Source organism: Schistocerca americana, chromosome 7, assembly GCF_021461395.2.
Source record: "Schistocerca americana isolate TAMUIC-IGC-003095 chromosome 7, iqSchAmer2.1, whole genome shotgun sequence".
Taxonomy (NCBI): domain Eukaryota; kingdom Metazoa; phylum Arthropoda; class Insecta; order Orthoptera; family Acrididae; genus Schistocerca; species Schistocerca americana.
In genome coordinates, this window is record NC_060125.1 from 94,731,182 (window position 1) to 94,755,420 (window position 24,239).

The window sequence follows — 24,239 nt, forward strand, 5'->3', positions numbered from 1 at the left end:
GAATTGCTTCCCGCAGAGTGGGTCTTTTTTTGGGCCAAACAGTTGCAAGCTGCAACTTCCAGTCCATAGGTTGAATGACGGAGAACAGTCCAGTGAAATTTTGTGAGCTCCTCTTGGTTGTTCAGACTTGTGTGAGGCCTTGCATTCTCATGGAGAAGGAGCACTTCATTTGTATCTTTAGTGACGAGTTACACGCTGAAGTCGTTTGTTCAGTTTCCTGATAATAACACTATACCTTTCAGAATTGATTGTTACACCCTGTGGTAGGACATCAAGCAGAATAACCCCTTCAGAGGGGCAAAAGTCTGATGTCACGACTTTGATGTCGAAGGGTGTGGCTTTGAACATTTTTCTTTGGAGCAGAGATGTGGTGCCACTCCATGGATTGCTGTTTTGTTTCCAGTCTGAAGTAATGGACCCATGTTTCGTTGCCAGTGTCAATGTTCAACAAAAATGTGTCACAATCGGTCTCGTAACACGGAAGAAATTCTGTACAGATGGTCCTTCATTACTCTTTATGGTCTCCTGTTAGGCAGCAAGAAACCAAGTGGGCACACAACTTTGAGTACCCAAATTGGTGGGGGTCCAGTCAAACGGTGAGGTGACTGATTGTGACCCATAAATCTTCTCGAATGAGAGGGTCCGCTTCCAACACTGCAGGACTCGCAACTGTGAACGGCCGTCTGGCACGTGTGAGATCAGACAGGTTTGCGCAACATTTTTATGATGATGACGGATGCCTCCCCAATGTCTCACCATGCTCTTATGCTACATAATAGTGGTGCCGCCTATCAGAGCTTCGTGAAAGTATGGGGGCTGAAGTGGGAATATTCTACGCTGCCACGCAACAAATTCCACATTTTTTGAACTGAAATTGGCTGAGGAAAAGGAATGCGTTGCATTACTTGTTGAATGCCCCTTGTAATTGATTTGTGTGAACAACGGAAGCTAAAAATTGGTAACATACGCACAAATCTACACAGACACAATCTGAATGCAGCCTAAAGTCGATCATTGACTATACTACTATTGTCAGGCATAACAGTGAACTGAAAATCTCAGAAATCATATACATCCATGGCCCAGAATGTGGTTCAGATCATTTATTAGTCATGCAGAAATCTATTTTCCATACAAAAAAGACTTACAGTCTTAACAGACAGCTGACAATAATGGAACTCCATTGAGTAATATCAATTATAACATGAAGAGATTTGAGAAATAGCTCAACTAAGTTCTTACACCAAATAAGGCTAGATACAAAACTGTATAGAATAGCATAAAAGACTGGCGAATGACATGTATGAAAAATCTGAAAACATGCATACATGAAGCTACAAATGGAGCACTTGAAGAAAAACTAATCTCAGATAGGAAAGCTACACCATTTTGGAGTGAAGAGATAGAAATGATTATAGGTGAGAAGAAAGCTGTTATGAAAAATGGTTATCTACACAAAACACATATGATAAATTAAATTACCGTGATAAAAGGGAGCGAGTACAGAAAAAATTACAAAGGGCTAAGAATAAATATTGGGAAGAGAGATGCCAAGATTCCACCCTGGAAGCAGGCAATACAAAATAAATAAAGCATGGAAAAGAATAAAAGGAATGTGAATGCAACATAAAGACAAGTGAAACATAAAGTAGAAACACAAGTAAGGAGATGGAGTAGGAGAAGGGGTTTAGAATGGGATGATCATTTGCAGATGACACACTTAAGGTGAAATCAGACTATAGCAACAATGCTAATTCCCGTCAACATTTAGCCCATTATTTCTTAAACTATTGATGTTGTCACTACCAAGTTTTTAATAGTCTTAACATGTGGATGTATTTAGTTCACTGATCTGGAACGAAGAAGATCCATGTATTGGAAACTGAGATTTTGTATATTAATTTTTTGTAAATAATTGTGTTTTATAAAACACAGCATTAATGGTATCACTCAGAAAACCCTAATTACCACCATTGCATGAATAAGTTCCACAATTTTTTATGTTACTTTGTGTAATGGTTCCTGAGAAAATCGAGCTTTTGTCAGAATATTTACAGTTTTGAGAAAAGTCAAGTTGAAGTAGTAAGCCTATCCCAGAAAAACTGGTTGAAAGCAGCCTGCTTCATAATGTTGTCCTTCATCTTTCTGTTCATCTAACTTCTTCCTTCTTTTCTTCTTTCGTGTCTTCTGGGTCATTTGCTGAACAGAAATTTCAGCCATCTGCACTCTTAATCAGTTCATGATTTTTAATGTTCTTCCTGTACTCAGTTGTATATTTACTCCCAGGTGATCCAAATCTTCTAGAGTTTCCTTTGTTGGAGGAGATCGCTGCATTGTACACACCTAGCCTTCATGTTTTTGTGCTACAAAGACAATTTTGGCAGTCCGAATCCAAACAATATTGTTAAATGGCTCGTTGATATTTTGTCTCTTCCCACGGAAGCATTTCTTTAGCAAATCTGGATTTGCTAAATCTCTGAATATATGCCTAATGGCTTCCCCTACTGATTCAGGAACTGAATGTTGAATGCGTGTAGTTTACCAGCTGCCTCTGCTTTTCTACACTTGTACCATGGGCACAAATTGTGTACAGAGTTAGTATCTATTGACAGCCCATGAAAATATATTGCCCACATTGCTCTCCTCATGTATTCTAAATCGTGCTTTTTCACTAAGGGATTTTCCATAGTATTCCTGAAACTCGTCAAGAATATTATCAGAAAGCATTCCTGCAGATTTCATACTGATACGATCTGATAATTTGGTGTCACCAAATTTCTTTTTTAGCTGCCGAAGGTGGGCTCCTATCCTTGTGTGTTCTGGTGCAGTGAAAAGCGTTTTACTACGTTATTTGTGGAAAATACTTGTTATAGCTACGTATGCATCACAACATCTCAGCGTGATGTGGAGAATGGAAGTGCTTGCCACACGAAAACATGACAAGCTACCTGTAAGAATTAACACTAAAGGGGTCCAGAAAATTCATGCTCACCAAATGTAAAGAATAAATAAAAATGAAAACCCACTTATGATAGCACAGTGGTGTCGAAACATGTTTGGGTACTGAGAAAAACGGTGTTTTGCGTAACTGGCGGACCTCAAATCCCAAAAATTTTAACTGCAAATACGGCCAATACAAGGAGCTGCAAATCAAAATATGGATATGTGTCAAGTATAATTTTAAAAAGTATTAAAAAGCATAAAAAATACCCATACTTAGATTTGCTGCAAAAATTATACACCAGTATGTTCAGGGAAGTCCAAACATTTATATTCAGGATGTCCCAAAAAATGTATACACTCTTTTGTTGAATGTAATGCTAATATTTATTAAGATACGGAAAAATTTCAAAATTCTAGATAATATGAGCAAATGTAGAAACCAGCCATTTATCAAAAGTGTTCAAATTATTGGCCATTGTGGTCCAAACACAGCTTATTACACTGACCAATGGAATCCAACACATTCCTGATCATTGCAATTGGTATTTTGTCACTTTTGTTTTCAATGGGTGCTCTTTCAACATACTGATTGTAGCTGGTCTTTTGCTATGAATGTTATGCTTCACATGCCTCCATAGAAAAAATCCATAGGGTTCAAACGTGATGAATGTAGAGGGTACTCGGTACTGCCTCTGTGTCCTATCTGTGTGTCTGGTTGGTGTTCGTCACGGTAGGCCCTTGTGTCGTGATGGTAGTGGGGAGGTGCTCCATCCTGTTGGACATACCATTTTCCACCAGATAATTTTCACCAGCCACTGTATGCTCAAAACAGAAATGTCCAGTCAAATCAAATGCTGATAACCACACCACACTTTAAATCTTGACAGGTTCGCAAGGTGTTCTATTGTCACTTGAGAATTCTTAGGTGGTCAGTAGCTACAATTGTTACAATTAATTCAACCTAAAAGTGGCCTCGTAACTTCAAACAACCTTGTATGGGAATTTTGTCCTGTGCACATGTTGCTTGATACCACACAATAAATTAAATTATCCAGTCACAATCATCTTGATTCCGAGCATGGAGCAAACTAGAAATAAAATCTTTCTGTATTACTTGCTTCAAAACGCGATGGGCACTCATTTATGGAACTCCTGTTTAATGAGCCAGTTGCTGCACCAACTTTCTAGGAGAGTGCTAAAACTATATGAATACTTCGCTTTCTAATGTAGGCCCAATGGATGTGTGATGGTCTTCCTGGATGGTTCTTGTCACCAATCTGGTCTGTTCCTTCTTCCTCAAACGTATCTTGCAGCAAAGTAATTGTGAGTCGCATTCGTGCATCTCGTTAGAACTTCATTCTGGGACTGTGTTTGCACTTCACTTATGTTCACAGTCTTCCACAGCACTTCAGAGCAGACTTTCTGTGCTCAAGATTCAGTATGCTTTCAGCCATTTTTCAAGCCATCACACGTGCAAAAGGAAAATGAAGTATTTAGGTTATGAGTTGTAAAAGAGTGTAAATTTTTTTGCAACACCCTGTAGAACAAAAAACAAAATTATTGTTTTTGAAAAATTTGAGATCTGATCTTGCCTTAAATCACTCATTTAACAGTTGTTGATCTGAAAAGCCCTATGATACAGTTCCACTAAGTATAAGTAAATTGTGGTTAGTAATGCAACATTTTGGTCTCCGTAACAAGTGTGTCCAGGCAGTAAGAAACTTATGTGAGGGTTGCAACAGTATGATTAAACTAGGTACCAGAAATTTCCCAGAAATTCTCCATAAATTAGGATCTAAGACAACTGTTCTCATAAGGACCAACTTTGTTTAAAGCATACGAAGAACTTTTATAAAATTGGAAGAGGAAATGTCAAGTAATGGAAATCCTAGTAGAACAACCCTGATAGCAGGAGACAAAGCCAACTCCTGTTACACGTTCAGGAAACTATGTGAAGAGTACTCAAAATAGTGTCTGACAAAAAATGTGAAAAAGGCAGAGTGCGTGATAATGGGTGACGATGACTGAGATTTTAATGGAGGATTGTGCACACTTAAAAATGTCTGGACATTTAAATTCTTGGGCGTCACTTTAACAACAAATGGAAGAAGCACACAAGACTTGAGAACTAAAATTGGGCAAGGAGAAAGAGCAATAAGGTGATGCCTGTCCCTTAAGATGGATTTTTGGCAAAGAACTTATGACATCTCCATACTATAACGCAAACACCTCAAAAATGACAGAATATGGGAAATTATAGGAAAAAAGGACACTGTTCTCAGTGCCATAATAACAAAATACACTGCTCTGCAAAACTGAAGGATGAGACTGCAAGTGCAGGAGCATGTTGCCAGAGGTCTCCCAATTGAGCACAAAAAGTTGGATGTCACATGGTGTGAGGTCAGAACGACTGTAGTATGAAATGGGGCTGGTCCTGCTACACGAGGCGGTTGAAGAAATAGGAAAAGACTGTGTGTGTCTATCAGTGAGCAGTTACAGTGTCTATCAATGAGCAGTTACAGTGTAATGTGGTACTGGTCTCCATTACAACATGACCTGGAGAGAACATTTGGATGACTTCACATAGGGAAGAATCGTCCGGAAATTGGAAGAAGCACGAAGTGTGACGAGTGTAGACCAGGAGTTTGATATTGCTCACAGCATTGTTTCACATGTATATGGTGTGTTGCGAACCACAGGCACTGCAGCCAGAACGAGAGGAGGTGGTGATCACAGTCAGCTACAGCATCAGATAACCACTAAATTGGTAGTCCCATGTTTAACCAATTGTGACAATGTTAAGAATGTCTATGGACCACCCTTTGTTGAATTTTTCAAGCATACAATGGCACCACTTCATTCTTGTGTGTTTCTCTGCTTCTGCCAAGTAATGTAGCACTCAATGAACCCATCTCTTTGTTAGGTCGAGAATGGTCATGCACAATGCTCTGTCACACAGTTGATCCAAATTTAGGGTCTTTTCACTGTCACAAAATGTGAGATGAAGATCATCTTCAGTCATTTTCCTCATAGCATGAATGTTTTCGTGCGCCATTGCCATTGTTGGGCAACCAGAATGAGGTTAATCTTCAAGAGACTCCAGACGCCTTGAAAATTCACATAACCAGTTTTCAACTGTGGCCCTAGAAGGGGAAGTGTCATCAAGAACATATGCCAGAGAATAATAGCATTCATCTGCATTTAACTTCTTTTTGTAATTATTGCACGAAAACCACACTGTGACACATACATGTTGCACTGTGTCTGACTCAACACTGCCTATGTCTTCACTCACCAGTCACAGCATGGCTTGAAATCCAGCGGTGGGAATACTGCCATGCACACACTCCAAGGTCGAAAAACAATGCTCTTTCAAATTGGAATAATTCCATTATCGAGAGGCTTCCTAATTTGACAACTGCTAAAAACTTTCAACACAGCCCTCCTGCAATTGGAAATAATATTTTTTATTCTAAATGTTGCTTGGTTCCAGCACATCATTAGCATGATGTTGTTTTCAAATCATCATATTAATTAAGAGTCTGCAACAGAAAGCAGTCAAATGTTATGTTTATATTTATTAATGTTTGCAAGTGTGTTTTGGTGTGCAAAATCATTTAGTACCAGACTAGTAATTTCAAGATTTAGGATACAATGTCTTTTGTTCTCTGGACTACTTTGTCCCACTTAATATGATTTTGATCTGCCGAAACCCTTCCATGTATAATTAAAAACAAAACATTCTGCTGTTTGGTTTCCACTTTAAATTGTACTCTTATCAGAACTCTCTTTGATAAGTCGATTAATAATTACAGGAAACAGCAAAGTACCTGAAAGATATCTGTGGAAAATTCTACAAAGAAATACAGTACCTGCTTGTTTCCATAGTCTGTACAATCTTCTGCTTGATACTCAACAATTTTCTTTTGAGTTTCTTTCACTGTGTGTTTCCTTTGCTCACTGAAAATTAACTTCATCCTCTTTCTCTCCATGGTACATACATGGCGTCTCTAATGTGGGCGTTAAACAGTGCCTTAAAGTACGGAAAAGGAAGAATAGAATCTACTGAAATGTAGTGCTACAAAATAATGAAGGAGGTTAGGTGGCTACATCAGGTAATTAATGAATAGATAGTGAATTGAATTGGAAAGAAAAGAAATTTATTCCACACAAGTACATGAAAAGAAGGAATCAGTGGATGGGTCACATTCTAAGGCATCAAGGAGTTGTCGGTCCACCATAGAAAATTCTGAAATGATCACCAGGAATTTAACTCAGGATTCCACTTGAGCAGCAAACAACATTAAACCCTAGACCACGGAGGTAGTCCGAGTCTTTCGAAAAGATTCTGCTACAGTAATCCTGAAGTCTTCACACATTGCCCTTTTGTGAGCCAAAAGCATTTGATACAATATTGTTATTTTACAGTGCAGGAGTTGCCATTCTTTAGAAGTTTCTTTACAGAGACTTCCTCATCATGAATTGTTTTACAAGGAACATATCTATCCAGTGCTTGGTGAAATATTCATCTAGACTCAAACCACAGTTTATCAACTTCCTCTTACTGTGAGCTAAATGCTTGAAGTTCCACAATGCTTCTAGTTTACTGATCATCTAAATCTTCGTATTTTTTTCAATTGCCATTTATACTTTTGTAACTATTGTGATTGAAGCTCTCTTTTTGACCATGTTTGCTTCCTGACACATAATTATGGAACTGTGATTCTGCCTTGACATAACACACATTATGCTTGTTTAATACCCAAACATGCTTCAGTGTAGTTTCACAGTCGCCATTTATTATCATAGTGTGACATACTGATGTTTATGTGGCTGTCTGACATTTTCAGTACAGCTGATATTTTGCTCCACTTTGTCATTTTTGTTGATTCCACTTTTGCATGCCACTACAGGGTATGTAAACTATGTCTTGTAACACACACTTGTTCTGTCCTCTTGTTTTATATATTTTTGTTATAAAACAAGATGGTGGAACCAATGAATATCTGCTAAAAACTGACAGTGCATGTTACAAGGCACAGTAGACATACCCTGTAGTGTCATGAAAACCAGAATCAGCAAACAATGACAAACTGGAGCAAAATATCAGCTGTGCTGCAAATGTCAGACAGCCACATAAACATCAATACATAATACTAAGAAAAAAAAATGAACACTGTGATGATAAAGGAACTTCATCGAAACATGTTTTAGTGTTGCATAAGAATAATTTATGATTACTTAAAGGCAGATTTGTGTTTCCATAATTACTTTGGTAAGCATTATTGATGCAGCTGTCTCATGATCTCTGATACCTGTTTCAATGTGAACATCCTCAAAGATGTTGGAAGTGCAATATATTTCTATTATGAGTATTCCTATGAACTGTTTGATCTAACAAGGAGAGGCCAGATTTTAATGAGGTTAATATACTCGAAAGTACCTCTTGCTGTATCATGCTGCTAGTGTGTGTGAGTGTGAGTAAGCTGAGTGTAGTGTCGCCACACGTGTGTTGTTACATCAGGCGTCAACTGTATCAGTGTGGGCAGGCTGCTAGGGGATGGCTGTAGAAAGTGTACACATGGTATGGTCTCCCCCACGCCATCTACCAGTGACTCACACCCGTATACATTCAGAGCATCACTGACTCACGCTCACTATTTTTTTTAGTTTGTACCACACACATTAGTTATTCTGTGTATCACTTATGTTGCACCTTCTGTATGATTCTTTTGTTTTGTTATGTGTGAAGTCATGAGAGGCTTATTTCCATTATTGTTAAGAGGTTTATGAATAAAGCCATATTTCTTTTATTTGGATTGGTTTCATGTATTACTTGGTTGCTACACCACCTGTGGAAGAGTATGGGCCACTATGCTTCTGTTTTTTTAAAAAAAATCAAGATACATTGCCATAGCACATGGTCAGTTTAGAATCAGATGGAATCATCAGAACAATCTAAAACAAGAAAAGTTTATTTCGCCCATTTGGCCTGCAACCTAAAAGTTTCTGAAAAATTGGGAAGTTAATGGTTTTGGTCCATTGCAGATATACTAGATGAGGAAAACTTTTGTGTTTTGGGTCAGTGACAAAGGTGTATTAAAGCCTGCTTCCTCATTCCTGGGTTTAAATCATTGTGCTTATAACAGGTTTGCTATCATGAAACATATATTGTTTCTTGTAATTAGACTTTTGTCTTCTTGTGCTACTCATTTAGCACTACCCAGGAGGCATATGTGACTTACGGAATGTTACAGATGTGTGTAACTACTGACCTATTGGTCTAAAAAGAAATCATTATACAAGTTAACAAAAAGCCCATTCCACCTGACACAGTTGAGTAACTTATTCACAACATTGTTATGGAATCCCATTTAACAAGTGAGACAAGTGGCAGAATTTGGAGAAATGTGCAAGACTATTAGAACCTATTTAGGAATAAACATAGGAAGGAAGCAGTAGCCATCTTTCACCTAATGTCAGGACATGATTGCCTAGCCCAACACATACATCTACATACACATTCCACTGGTCGTATATGGTGTGTGGAGGGGGGGGAGGGGGGGGGGGGGGCGACGACCATGTACCACGTAAAATATGTCTATCATTTATGGCTATCAAGAATAGATACTTAACTTGCTGTTTCTTGATTATTGTGATTTGTGTGTGTAACTTGCTGCAATTATCTCCTCATGTAGGAAAGCCTTGGGCTCTCTGTAATGTCAGGATAAACTTGTCTCGGTTTATCAGATCTACTAAATGATGTGGCAGAAATGAAATTGTGCCTTATAACATGTTTATTCTCACAACAAATATGACGTAACATTGACTCTACAAAATCTGAGCCAATAATACAAAATTTGACTCAATAATAGCTACTACCATTGGTACTTATATAGTTTTCAATAATTGAAATCTAAATATCTTCATTGTTTAAAACAGTGATTTTGAAGTTACTGTTAAAAGTTTATTGGTTTTTTAAAATGTGTTACAGAATTTGGATTTACAGAGTAATAAACTTGCTGAAGCAATACGGTTATCATTTTTGCAGTACGTGAAATACCTTTCCACAATAATGTTTGATTTAGAAATGTTCATAGCTTTTTAAATATGGATTTGATTTATTTAAGTGATAGAAATACTGGATCTTTACATATGTCTGAACCACGTTTCAATCAGATTTCTGTGTTTAAATTTTGTAAATACATGTTTTACTATTCGTTTACATTTTTTACACATATTTTTGAATAGAAACAACGTTTCATCATAATTTTACTGTATTTCATTATTATTCATATACCTCAGTTTCATTAATTTAGTCAACTAATTGTTGTTGCAATGCATGCTCATTAAGCTACGTAAATTTGCATTTGCATTTACATTGAAACTATCGGTTGCTAAAATATGGTGTGTATTGCACTCTCTTTTGTCGCATTCGCATTCTTTTGTGCTACACACTATTAGTCATTTCTTTTCTTATTCTACTAGCAATTGGAGCAAGGAAAAAACAACTGTCTACATGCCTCCTTACGAGCCCTAACATCTCGTATTTTCTCAATAGTGTTTTGCAATATCATCATCTTCCATCCAGGGATTCCCATTTGAGTTCAAATAGTATTGCCATAACACTCATATTGGTCAAACCCAATGATAAATCTAGCAGTACACCTCTGAATTGCTTTGATGCCTGCCTTTTATCCGACCTGGTGGGGATCCCAAACACTGAAGCATTGCTCATGAGTGGGTGGTACAAGTGTTCTATATGGCATCTCCTTTGTAGATGAGCTGCAGTTTCCCAAAAACTATCCCAATAAACTGAAGTCGACCATTCGCCTACCCTACGATGTCCGTATGTGCTCATTCCATTTGATATCTCTTGGCAACATTAAGCCTAGGTATAAGGAAAAGGATAGATTGCTGCTCACCATAAAGATGTGACATTTAATGGCAGACAGGCACAACAAAACGACTGTTACACAATTACATTTCGGCCAAAGTGTTCAAGGATTCTGCAAAAAAATCAGTGTTAACATTATTGCTCTGTAATTCTTTTACCCATCTTTTATATAGGTTTCATCTGCACTTGTTTCCTGTCACTTATGACCATGTGCTGGTAGAGAGATTTGCGATAGATGCAAGCCAGGTACAGAGTTAATGCTCTAGAAAATTCTGTAAAACAAAATTGTGATTCTATCTGGATATGATGACTTATATGGTTTCAAATTGTAAAGTTAGTTCTCAACTCCTGGTACACCTATTTCTATGCCCTTCGTACAGTAGTCTGTGCAATGGTCAAACAGTGGTATGTGTGTACATCCTCCGTGAATGACTTTTTTAAACACAAAATTGAAAATGACAGCTAATTTTGCTGTCACCACTACATCTACATCTACATCTACATCTACATTTATACTCCGCAAGCCACCCAACGGTGTGTGGCGGAGGGCACTTTACGTGCCACTGTCATTACCTCCCTTTCCTGTTCCAGTCGCGTATGGTTCGCGGGAAGAACAACTGTCTGAAAGCCTCCGTGCACGCTCTAATCTCTCTAATTTTACATTCGTGATCTCCTCGGGAGGTATAAGTAGGCGGAAGCAATATATTCGATACCTCATCCAGAAACGCACCCTCTCGAAACCTGGCGAGCAAGCTACACCGCGATGCAGAGCGCCTCTCTTGCAGAGTCTGCCACTTGAGTTCGTTAAACATCTCCGTAACGCTATCACGGTTACCAAATAACCCTGTGACGAAACGCGCCGATCTTCTTCGGATCTTCTCTACCTCCTCCGTCAACCCGATCTGGTACGGATCCCACACTGATGAGCAATGCTCAAGTATAGGTCGAACGAGTGTTTTGTAAGCCACCTCCTTTGTTGATGGACTACATTTTCTAAGGACTCTCCCAATGAATCTCAACCTGGTACCCGCCTTACCAACAATTAATTTTATTTGATCATTCCACTTCAAATTGTTCCGCACGCATACTCCCAGATATTTTACAGAAGTAACTGCTACCAGTGTTTGTTCCGCTATCATATAATCATACAGTAAAGGATCCTTCTTTCTACGTATTCGCAATACATTACATTTGTCTATGTTAAGGGTCAGTTGCCACTCCCTGCACCAAGTGCCTATCTGCTGCAGATGTTCTTGCATTTCGCTACAATTTTATAATGCTGCAACTTCTCTGTATACTACAGCATCATCCGCGAAAAGCTGCATGGGACTTCCGACACTATCTACTAAGTCATTTATATATATTGTGAAAAGCAATGGTCCCATAACACTCCCCTGTGGCACGCCAGAGGTTACTTTAACGTCTGTAGACGTCTCTCCATTGATAACAACATGCTGTGTTCTGTTTGCCAAAAACTCTTCAATCCAGCCACACAGCTGGTCTGATATTCCGTAGGCTCTTACTTTGTTTATCAGGCGACAGTGTGGAACTGTATCGAACGCCTTCCGGAAGTCAAGAAAAATAGCATCTACCTGGGAGCCTGTATCTAATATTTTCTGGGTCTCATGAACAAATAAAACTTATTGATGAGTGATTGGATCAAAGCCTTTGACACGCTTAGTGATTTTATGTAGGATGAGAATTTTCTTGGATTTTTGTCAAGATCTTTTGCTAAGGTATGTCTGTGGAAGCTGTTGTATGCTTTGTGCGTAAGTCTCTTTATAGATGCACAAATTTCTACCAACTTTTGCTCATCACTATTTCCATGTTCTTTTTTGACCTGAGAGTGCAACAATCTGTACTTTCTCAACATTTTCCAGCCATGATGGGTCTTTAACATCATGAATCTGCCTACTTGGAACGTATGTGACTTACAATCAGTGTAAACATTTCCCATAATTCCACTACATCCATCATATATGCCTTCCTAATGGATTCATTAACTTTAGTAACCATTGTTGCTATGAATATGTCGTGATCACAGTCTCTGTGCTGATAGCTCTGTTTGTAGCTACAAGATCTAAAAGATTTCCAATGCATGTGGGTTGTTGCACTAACTGCTCAATGCAGTTTTTACAAAACTAGTTCAGTACTAGGCTGTGAAACATGGACATTAAATAAGTTCATTGTTGGGCAGCTAACAGTAGCTCAAAGAGGAATGGAAAAATCAATGTTAGGTTACTCGAAAAAAGACAGGAAGAGAGCAGTTGAAATAAGATGAACAACGAATGTCACCAACCTAATAGAAAGAGTGAATGCATTGAAATGACAGTGGGCTGGTCATGTTGCTCGAACAAAAGATGGTAGATGGTCTAAACAAATCCTAGACTGGAGCCCAGTTTACCAAAAAAGACATAGAGGAAGACCGCCAGACAGATGGGACAGAAATATAAAGAAGACAGTGGGATTCAGTTGGCAACGGGAAGCTCAGGATCGGAAGATCTTACTGGGATGCTTTATTACATACCGAGTCAAAGAGGCCACATCATTAAGTGCTAGTACTGGCTGATGATGATGATGATGATTTCAGTACTACTTCACAAAACTATCTGTCCCTACCACCTGCAATGAAACCATAGATGCCCCTGTCTGTACACAGTAGGCTAAAGTCACCACCATTTTTGTGTGATAGGTATACATCTGCACTACTGAACATAGACTATCATTGAATGATTCCACAACTTTAAGGTGGCCCTGAGTTGCCAGTAAAAAATCTTATGATTAACTTCAGAGTTACCTAGGCTGATTATTCATGTCTAGATAACTTCACAGTTCGAGTCAGTTTCAAGCTCGATAGAGACAGTGATAGAACACGAGTACTTGTCACAAGTGAATTTCCTACTTGCAAAATTGGTGTAAGGTATTCAGATTATCTAATGATATGCTTAGGTTTGGCTGAAAAAATGCAGAAGCAAGCTCACATCTGCAAATTATACTGGGATACCAGAAATTACATGTTCCAACTCTTTGCAACATTTGCGTCGTTTATACATTTTCTTCTATAAGTTATTATTTACATCCATAAATTTTACTGGGATGCCAGAAACAACTGTTTGTTATTACTTTTCTGTAAGTTACATTCTTATTGCTATTTTCAAAGTAGTTGTGTTATTTTGTCCAAAAGCTTAAATGTTTAGCAATCTTTTCATTGTGCCTGTCTGTGAGTCATACCTCCTCTATATGACAAATAGCAGTCTGCCCTTTTCATAAAAAAGTATTATTGGTATACCTGCCTGTCATCTATGCGATGCTAATTTCTTTCACTTTTTAATTTAAGAATTTCATTAGAAAGTACAAAATTGTCACATACTTCTAGAAATGAACTGCCTGATCAAGTACACGCCATAAAGATCCATTGCTTAGTACTTGCTAGCCCCTCTATATCACACTGTGTTGTCATATGCGTGCTGTGTGTCAAATTAACGCTCAAGAGAAGTGTCTTTATGGCTGGAAAAAATATGCATTCTGAAAAACGGTTTTCATCTAATTGTGCTTGATGCAGAGGATTTCTCTGTTCTCCCTACTTGTGTGATGAATACCATACAATGTACTGTGGAGACTTAATAGGGACAGAAGGAAAATGTGTGTGTATCTGCTAGAGAGAGAGAGATTTCAGAAACAATTGCGTTACAGTTTTGGTTCCTGTTTTGTTCTCATATTCCCTTAAAAAGGATAATGTATGTTGTCAGAAAAAAAATAGCATTAAGCATAAACGTGTCATCGATGTTTGTAGGCATATAGCATTTTACTATTTTTCCTAGTTCACAATAAAATTTACTTTGTTGAAAATAACTATTCAGAAATTATGCTGCAATTTTCATTCTCTTCCCAAAGATTAAATAAAATTAGCTGTGGTACAGATGGCCGTACCATAGATGCAACCATAATGGAGGAGTATCTGTTGAAAGACCAGACAAATGTGCGGTTCCTGAAGAGGGGCAGCAGCCTTTACAGTAGTTGCAGGGGCAACAGTCTGGATGACTGACTGATCTGACCTTGTAACATCAACCAAAACAGCCATGCTGTGCTGGCACTGCGAATGGCTGAAAGCAAGGGAAAACTACAGCCGTCATTTTTCTTGAGAGCATGCATCTCTACTGTATGCTTAAATAATGATGGCATCTTCTTGGGTAAAATATACCAGAGGTAAAATAGTCCCCCATTCAGATCTCTTGGTGGGGACTACTCAGGATGGCATCGTTATCAGAAGAAACAGAACTGGCGTTCTCTACAGATTGGAGTGAGGAATATCATATCCCTTAATTGGGTAGGTAGGTTAGAAAATTTAAAAAGTGAAATGGATAGGTTAAAGGTAGATATAATGGGAATTAGTGAAGTTCAGTGACAGGAGAAACAGAACTACTGGTCAGGTGAATGAAGGATTATAAAAACGAAGTCTGATAGGTGCAATGCAGGTTTAATAATGAATAAGAAAATAGGTATGTGGGTAAGCTATTATGAACAGCAAGCCCACACCCACCACAGTAGTACAAGTTTATATGCCAACTAGCTCCACAGTGAGAAAGAGATTGAGGAGGATATTTATGATGAGACAAATGAAATTATTCAGTTAGTTAAGGGAGACGAACATTTAATAGTCATGGGGGACTGGAATTCGGTAATAGGAAAAGGAAGAGAAGGAGTAGTAGTAGGTGAATATGGAATGGGAGAAAGGAATGGAAGAGGAAGCCATCTGGTTGAATTTTGCACAGAGAATTATGTAATCATAACTAACACTTGGTTTAAGAATCATGAGAGAAGACTGTTTATGTGGAAGAGACCTGGATACACCAGATTATATAATGGTAAGACAGTGATTTAGGAACCAGGTTTGAAATTTAAGACATTTCCAGGGACAAGTGTGGACACTGACCACAATTTCTTGGTCATGAACTGCAGATTAAAACTGAAGAAATTACAAAAAGTTTGGAAATTAAGGAGGTGAGACATGAAAGAACCAGCGGTTATAGAGAGTTTCAGATGGAGCATTGGGCAACGATTGACAAGAACAGGGGAAAGGAATACAGTAGAAGAAGAATGGGTAGATTTGAGAGATGAAATAGTGAAGGCGGCAGAGGATCAAGTAGGTAAAAAGACGAGGGCCTGTTGGAATCCTAATATTGAATTTAATCAATGAAAGGAGAAAATTAAAAAATGTGATAAATGAGTCAGGTGAATAGAAATACAAACGTCTAAAAAATGAGGTCAGTAGGAAGTGCAAAATGGCCTAGCAGGAATGGCTAAAGGACAAATATAAGGCTGTAGATGCATATATCACAAATAGTAATATAGCTGCTGCATACAGGAAAATTAAAGAGACCATTGGAGAGAAGAGAACTACCTGTATGACCATCAAGAGCTCCAATGGAAAACCAGTCCTAACCAAAGAAAGAAAAAAAGGTGGAAGGAGTGTTTAGAGGATCTATGCAAGGCAGATGTACTTGAGGGCAATATTACTGAAATGGAAGAGGACATAGTTGAAGATAGAATGGAGATACAATACTGTGTGAAGAATTTGACAGAGCACTGAAAGACTTAAATCGAAACAACTCCCCACGATTAGACAACATACCGCTAGAGCTATTGATAGCCTTAGGAAAGCCAGCCATGACAAAACTCTTCCATCTGGTGAGTACGATGTGCGAGATGGCAAAATACCAACATACTTCAACAAGAATGTAATAATTCCAATTCCAAAGAAAGCAGGTGCTGAGAGGTGTGAAAATTATAGAACTATCAGTTTAATAAGTCATGGTTGTAAAATACTAACACAAATTATTTACAGAAAACTGTAAAAACTGGTAGAATCCAACCTCGGGGAAGATCAGTTTGGATTCCAGAGAAATGTAGGAACATGCAAGGCAATACTGACTCTACGACTTCTCGTAGAAGGTTGGTTAAGGAAAGGCAAATCTACATTTATAGCATTTGTAGACTTACAGAAAGCTTTTGACAATGTTGACTGAAATACTCTCTTTCAAAGCCTAAAGATGGCAAGGGTGACATACAGAGCACAAAAGGCTATTTACAGTTTGTTAGAAACCAGATGGCAGTTGTAAGAATTGAGGGGCACGGAAGTGAAGCACTAGTTGAGAAGAGAGTGAGACAGGATCGTAGCCTGTCTCTGTTGCTATTCAGTCTGTATATCGAGCAAGCAATAAAGGAGACAAAAGAAAAATTTGCAGGAGGAAATAAAGTCCAGGGAGAAGAAATAAAAATTTTGAGGTTCATCGATGACATCGTAATTCTGTCAAGAGACAGAAAAGGATGTGGAAGAGCAGTTGAAAGGAATAGACAATGTCTTGAAAGGAGGACATAAGATAACATCAATAAAAGTAAAATACGGATTATGGAAAGTAGTTGAATTAAATCAGGTGATGCTGAGGGAATGAGGCACACAATAAAGTAGTGGATGAGTTTTGTAATTTGGGAAGCAAAATAACTGTTGAAGTAGGGAGGATATAAAATGTAGACTGGCTACGGCAAGGGAAGGGTTTCTGAAGAAGAGAAATTTGTTGACATTGAGTATAGATTTAAGTGTGAGGAAGTCCTTTCTGAGAGTATGTGTATGGAGTGTGGCCATGTGTGAAAGTGAAACATGCTCGATCAACAGTTTGGACAAGAAGAGAATAGAAGCTTTTGAGATGTGGAGCTACAGAAGAATGCTGAAGATTATATGGGCAGATCACGTAACTAATGAGCAGGTACTGAATAGAACTGGGGAGAAAAGAAATTTGTGGTACAACCTGACAAGAAGAAGGGGTCAGTTGGTTGGATACTTTCTGAGGTATCAAGGGATCACCAATTTAGTACTGGAGGGCAACACGGGAGGTAAAAACAGTATAGGGAGACGAAGAGAAGAACACACTAAGCATATTGAGAAGGATGTAGGTCGCAGTATTTACTTTGAGATGGAGAGACTCAAATACGGTAAAGCCGCATCAAACCTGTCTTTGGATTGAAGACCACAATGACATCATTCAAACTGAAGGACATGGAAATTGACATGATAAGAGTATACCACTTGGCCACTGCTCCAGTTTAGCAACAGCTTTCATCCTTTTGTTTATCCACTGTGGATCAACATAATTAGTTCTTCATTCTGCAGAAATTGTTAGGTTTTGGGTCTGATACCTATAAATAAACTTTTCTTGCTTTCTGTTGTTTTAGGAATTTCATCTGATCCAAAACAGATCCTGCTTCATGAGCTTCGACCCTGATTTTTTCTTTTTGTTTTAATGAGTATGTAGTGCCCTAATCTCTTTGACAGAAGTTACTTTAGAGATCAAAATGCCTCCCTTCTTCTTGTAAATAGATTTTAGAGATGGCTCATATTAAGGTTTCACAGGATTTCTTGCCACACCCACAGTTATAAAACTGTAATTACTCTAACCAATTATTGGGTGATTAAAATCTTCTCTAATAATGACAGTACATTTGTAAAACATATGTGGTGCCTAGCTGAGGTTTTTTCTAAATCCTTATTCACAGCTGTCAAATACTCATGCTTTAACAGAATTAAAATGAAGGGAAAAAAAGAAAAAAACTGATGTGGAATTTATTCACAAAGGGTTTGACGAAATGGCTTCAGTCAGTGGCTACAGTTCCATACATTTTTAAATACTGATGGTGTAAATTAAGTGTTATAGAGCTGCAGTGATTTGCAGATTCACTTAGCATTGCAAGATGTGATGTATGGCATTTTATTAACACTATTTTAGTCTTTGATTTCCCACTATTCATATATTCGGTGTAAGAATTTGTAGTGTGTTCTGCACAACAGTTATATAAAAATAAGGGATATACCTATTTAGAAGTGGTGTTGTGAAATGACCTAATTAACAAGAAATGAAGAGCTTCAGACACAAACTACTTCCAAAGCACTTTCATGTTACTGTCGTGGTTAGTGTAGTTATCATGTTTTTTCCCCCCCTGAGTTAGCTACAGTTATAATGCTGTAGATGATATAGTGTGTATCATACACATCTGCAAAGCAGAAAGAGAGAAGTTGAAATTGAAACTGAATGACATGCGAAAACTTGTTGATTTGGAAGTAACAAAAATGACTGTCAACATCTTAGAGGTAAGGAAAGAATAGACTGCAGCAATAAGAAGTGTATATTGGCCAGTGCTTACAGGAAGTAAAGAATCAAACAGCATATACAAGATTAATGGAAAGAAAATAAACAAAAAGAGAACACGCAGATAAAAATAATAAGATAGACAACCAACAGAAAATAAATTTGGGAGTGAACAGTAAGAAGATGAAAAGGAATGAAGGGAATGCGTGTCGGCGTGAGGGGAGAATGTAACAATAATCATGGTGATAACTAGGCTATCAATAAGGCTAAAATGACACAGGAAAAGTCTGGACTGGAACAATCAATCCCTTGTCTCAGAACCTGTTTGGCGACACTGTACCTGCAATAGTTGTGCCTGCTTCATCATACAGGCAGTTTAGATTCTATACCAGTACTTCGGAGTTTTGCAGTGACTTCATGATGTGTGCTTGCTTCTCACCAACCAGTCAACTCACATTTCACTCATTTTTTAACTTCTGTTGTTTCTGCTTCACGTTGCTTGTATTGGGGTATTTTACTTTTTAAGTTAGTTGTGTTGTTTCTTAGATTGTCCATTCTTTCCATGGATAGTTTACTTCTCCCATTTGCTTCTTTTATCTCTTTTTCCTCTTGTCTGTGGCTCTGAGTGCTCTCTGTCCTTTGCTTACTTACAATTTGTGTGAGCATAGACTTCCAAAGCTGTTGTCATCCTCAGTAAAACTTTACGATGAAATGTCATACAGAAGTTATGTTGTCTGTTTTGTGCCTTGCTAATATACTTAAAAAACCATGTATCAGAGCTTTAATCCTGCTTTGTTCCAAATTTCTGTATATTTGGATTCATGAAAGAAATTTTGTACACACATCAGAAATTCATACTACCCAGTTTGCGTAAATGTAAAGCAAATAAATTAGAATATTATAGTGTAACAGGAAATACTACAGAATGGTTCAGATCTTATATCTCTGGCAGGAAACAAAGGGCTTTATTAGAAAAGAGATATGTATCAAGCTATCAGGCATCATCCAACTGGGAACTAATTACATGTGGGGTCCCACAAGGTTCCATTTTGGGACCCTTACTTGCCCCCCCCCTCCCGCCCCAACCACCCCCCACCCCCCACCCCCACCCCCACCCCCACCCCCATGAACCATGGACCTTGCCGTTGGTGGGGAGGCTTGCGTGCCTCAACGATATAGATAGCTGTACCATAGGTGCAACCACAACATGGGAGTGTCTATTGAGAGGCCAGACAAACATGTGGTTCCTGAAGAGGGGCAGCACCGTCAGATCCCTTAATCGGGCAGGTAGGTTAGAAAATTTAAAAAGGGAAATGGATAGGTTAAAGTTAGATATAGTGGGAATTAGTGAAGTTGGGTGGCAGGAGGAACAAGACTTTTGGTCAGGTGAATACAGGGTTATAAATACAAAATCAAATAGGGGTAACACAGGAGTAGGTTTAATTGTGAATAAAAAAAATAGGAATGCGGGTAAGCTACTACAAACAGCACAGCGATCACATTGTTGTGGCCAAGATAGACACGAAGCCCACGCCTATGACAATAGTATAAGTCTATATGCCAACTAGCTCTGCAGATGAAGAAGGAATTGAAGAAATGTATGATGAGATAAAAGAAATTATTCAGATAGTGAAGGGAGACGAAAATTTAATAGTCGTGGGTAACTGGAATTCAGTAGTAGGAAAAGGAAGAGAAGGAAACGTAGTAGGTGAATATGGATTGGGGATAAGAAATGAAAGAGGAAGCTGCCCGGTCGAATTTTGCACAGACCACAACTTAATCAGAGCTAAAACTTGGTTCAAGAATCACAAAAGATGATTGTATACATGGAAGAAGCCTGGAGATACTAGAAGGTTTCAGATAGATTATATAATGGTAAGACAGAGATTTAGGAACCAGGTTTTAAATTGTAAGACATTTCCAGGGGCAGATGTGGACTCTGACCACAATCTATTGGTTATGAACTGTAGATTAAAACTGAAGAAACTGTAAAAAGATGGGAATTTAAGGAGATTGTACCTGGATAAACTGACTAAACCAGAGGTTGTACAGAGTTTCAGGGAGAGTGTAAGGGAACAATTAACAGGAATGGGGGAACGAAATACAGTAGAAGAAGAATGGGTAGCTTTGAGGAATGAAATAGTGAAGGCAGCAGAGGATCAAGTAGGTAAAAAGACAAGGGCGAGTAGAAATCCTTGGGTAACAGTAGAAATACTGAATTTAATTGATGAAAGGAGAAAATACAAAAATGCAGTAAGTGAAGAAGGCAAAAAGGAATACAAATGCCTCAAAAATAAGATCGACAGGAAGTGCAAAATGGCTAAGCAGGGATGGCTAGAGGACGAATGTAAGGATGTAGAGGCTTATTTCACGAGGGGTAAGATAGATACTGCCTACAGGAAAATTAAAGAGACCTTTGGAGAAAAGATAACCACTTGTATTAATATCAAGAGCTCAGATAGAAACCCAGTTGTAAGCAAAGAAGGGAAAGCAGAAAGGTAGGAGTATGTAGAGGGTCTGTACAGGGGCGATGTTCTTGAGGACAATATTATGGAAATGGAAGAGGATATAGATGAAGATGAAATGGGAGATATGATACTGCATGAAGAGTTTGACAGAGCACTGAAAGACCTAAGTCGAAACAAGGCCCTGGGAGTAGACAACATTCCATTAGAACTACTGACAGCCTTGAGAGAGCCAGTACTGACAAAAATCTACCATCTGGTGAGCAAGATGTATGAGACAGGTGAAATTCCCTCAAACTTCAAGAAGAATATAATAATTCCAATCCCAAAGAAAGCAGGTGTTGGCAGACGTGAACATTACTGAACTATCAGTTTAATAAGTCACAGCTGCAAAATACTCATGCGAATTCTTTACAGATGAATGGAAAAACTGGTAGAAGCCGACCTCGGGGAAGATCAGTTTGGATTCCGTAGAAATGTTGGAACATGTGAGGCAATAGTGACCCTATGGCTTATCTTAGAAGATAGATTAAGGAAAGGCAAACCTATGTTTCTAGCGTTTGTAGACTTAGAGAAAGCTTTTGACAGTGTTGACTGGAATACTCTGTTTCAAATTCTGAAGGTGGCAAGGGTAAAATACAGGGAGCGAAAGGCTATTTACAATTTGTACAGAAAGCAGATGGCAGTTATAAAGAATAGAGGGGCATGAAAGGGAAGCAGTGGTTGGGAAGGGAGTGAGACAGAGTTGTAGCCTCCCCCCGATGCTATTCAATCTGTATATTGAGCAAGCAGTAAAGGAAACAAAAGAAAAGTTCGGAGTAGGTATTAAAATCCATGGAGAAGAAATAAAAATTTTGAGGTTCGCCAATGACATTGTAATTCTGTCAGAGGCAGCAAGGGACTTGGAAGAGCAGTTGAACGGAATGGACAGTGTCTTGAAAGGAGAGTATAAGATGAACATCAACAAAAGCAAAACTACGATAATGGAATGTAGTCGAATTAAGTTGGGTGATGCTGAGGAAATTAGATTAGGAAATAAGTCACTTAAAGTAGTAAAGGAGTTTTGCTATTTGGGGAACAAAATAACTGATGATGGTCGAAGTAGAGAGGATATGAAATGTAGACTGGCAATGGCAAGGAAAGCGTTTCTGAAGATGAGAAATTTCTTAACATCGAGTATTGATAGTATTGATTTAAGTGTCAGGAAGTCGTTTCTGAAAGTATTTGTATGGAGTGTAGCCATGTATGGAAGTGAAACATGGATGATAAATAGTTTAGGCAAGAAGAGAATAGAAGCTTTCAAAATGTGCTACAGAAGAATGCTGAAGATTAGATGAGTAGATCACATAACTAATGAGGAGGTATTGAATAGAATTGGGGAGAAGAGGAGTTTGTGGCACAACTTGACTAGAAGAAGGGATCGGTTGGTAGGACATGTTCTGAGGCATCAAGGGATCACCAATTTAGTACTGGAAGGCAGTGTGGAGGGTAAAAATTGTAGAGGGAGGCCAAGAGATGAATGCGCTAAGCAGATTCAGAAGGATGTGGGATTCGGTGGGTACTGGGAGATGAAGAAGCTTGCATCGGATAGAGTAGCATGGAGAGCTGCATCAAACCAGTCTCAGGACTGAAGGCCACAACAACAACAATACTTTTTCTTGTGTGTATCAATGACCTTTCATCAGTAACATTACCAGAAGCCAAGTTCGTTGGTTTGCTGATGGTACAAACATTGCAATAAATAGCAAATCAAGAGTAGTCTTAGAATGATCAGCTAATAAAATATTTGTGGACATTAATCACTGGTTCCTAGCCAATTCTTTGTCATTAAACTTTGAAAAAATACACTACATTCAGTTCGGAACTTGTAAGGGGTGTCCCACGAGTATATGCCTAACATATGATGACAAGCAGATAGAAGAAGTGGACAGTGTTAAATTCTTGGGATTACAGCTTGATAATAAATTCAACTGGGAGGAGCACACCACAGAACTGCTGAAGTGTCTTAACAAACCTCTATTTGCAATGCGAATTGTGTCAGACATAGGGGATATATAAATGAAAATGCTGGCATACTATGCTTTCTTTCATTCCATAATGTCTTATGGGATTATTTTTTGGAGTAATTCATCAAGCCAAACTAAAGTTTTCCGGGCACAAAAATGTGCAGTAAGAGTTATATGTGGTGTGAACTCAAGAACATCCTGCAGAAGCCTGTTTAGGGAACTAGGGATACTAACTACTGCTTCCCAAGATATTTATTCCTGAATGAAATTTGTCATTAAAAATATATCACTTTTTCAAACCAACTGCTCAATTCATGAAATCAACACTAGAAATAAGAATAATCTTCACAAGGATTTAAAGTCACTTGGTCTTGTACAAAAAGGTGTGCATTATTCAGGAACACACATTTGTACTCCATTGATGAATTTCTCAGTAAAACCAACTGATTTGTGTGTGTGTATCCATATAACTTCTGCACAATTTCAGTGCAGTAATGCGTTCATTGTAAATGTGTGTGTGTGTGTGTGTGTGTGTGTGTGTGTGTGTGTGTGTGTGTGTACAATCTAACCTCTGCACCATTTCAGTGCAGTAATGTGTTCATTGTAAATCGTTTTTATTTTAAATTCAGTGCATTACTATTTGTAAAATGATTCTTTCATATAGTGTTCATTAAAAAATGACGGTCATTCCACTTGCGACCTGTGGAATGGTACATTAGCTTATTTGTTTTAGTTGTAAATATTTGTCATGTATTGTTGTTTTTCTGACATGTTCTACATCCTGGAG

At 38.3% G+C, this 24,239-nt stretch overlaps 1 protein-coding gene across 3 annotated transcripts in view; it reads left to right on the plus strand.

The window, feature by feature from the left end:
* The window catches only part of LOC124622447 (UHRF1-binding protein 1-like), a 442,870-nt gene that overhangs the window by 229,943 nt on the left and 188,688 nt on the right, over nucleotides 1-24,239 (plus strand). The gene's annotated exons all lie outside the window — the stretch shown is intronic.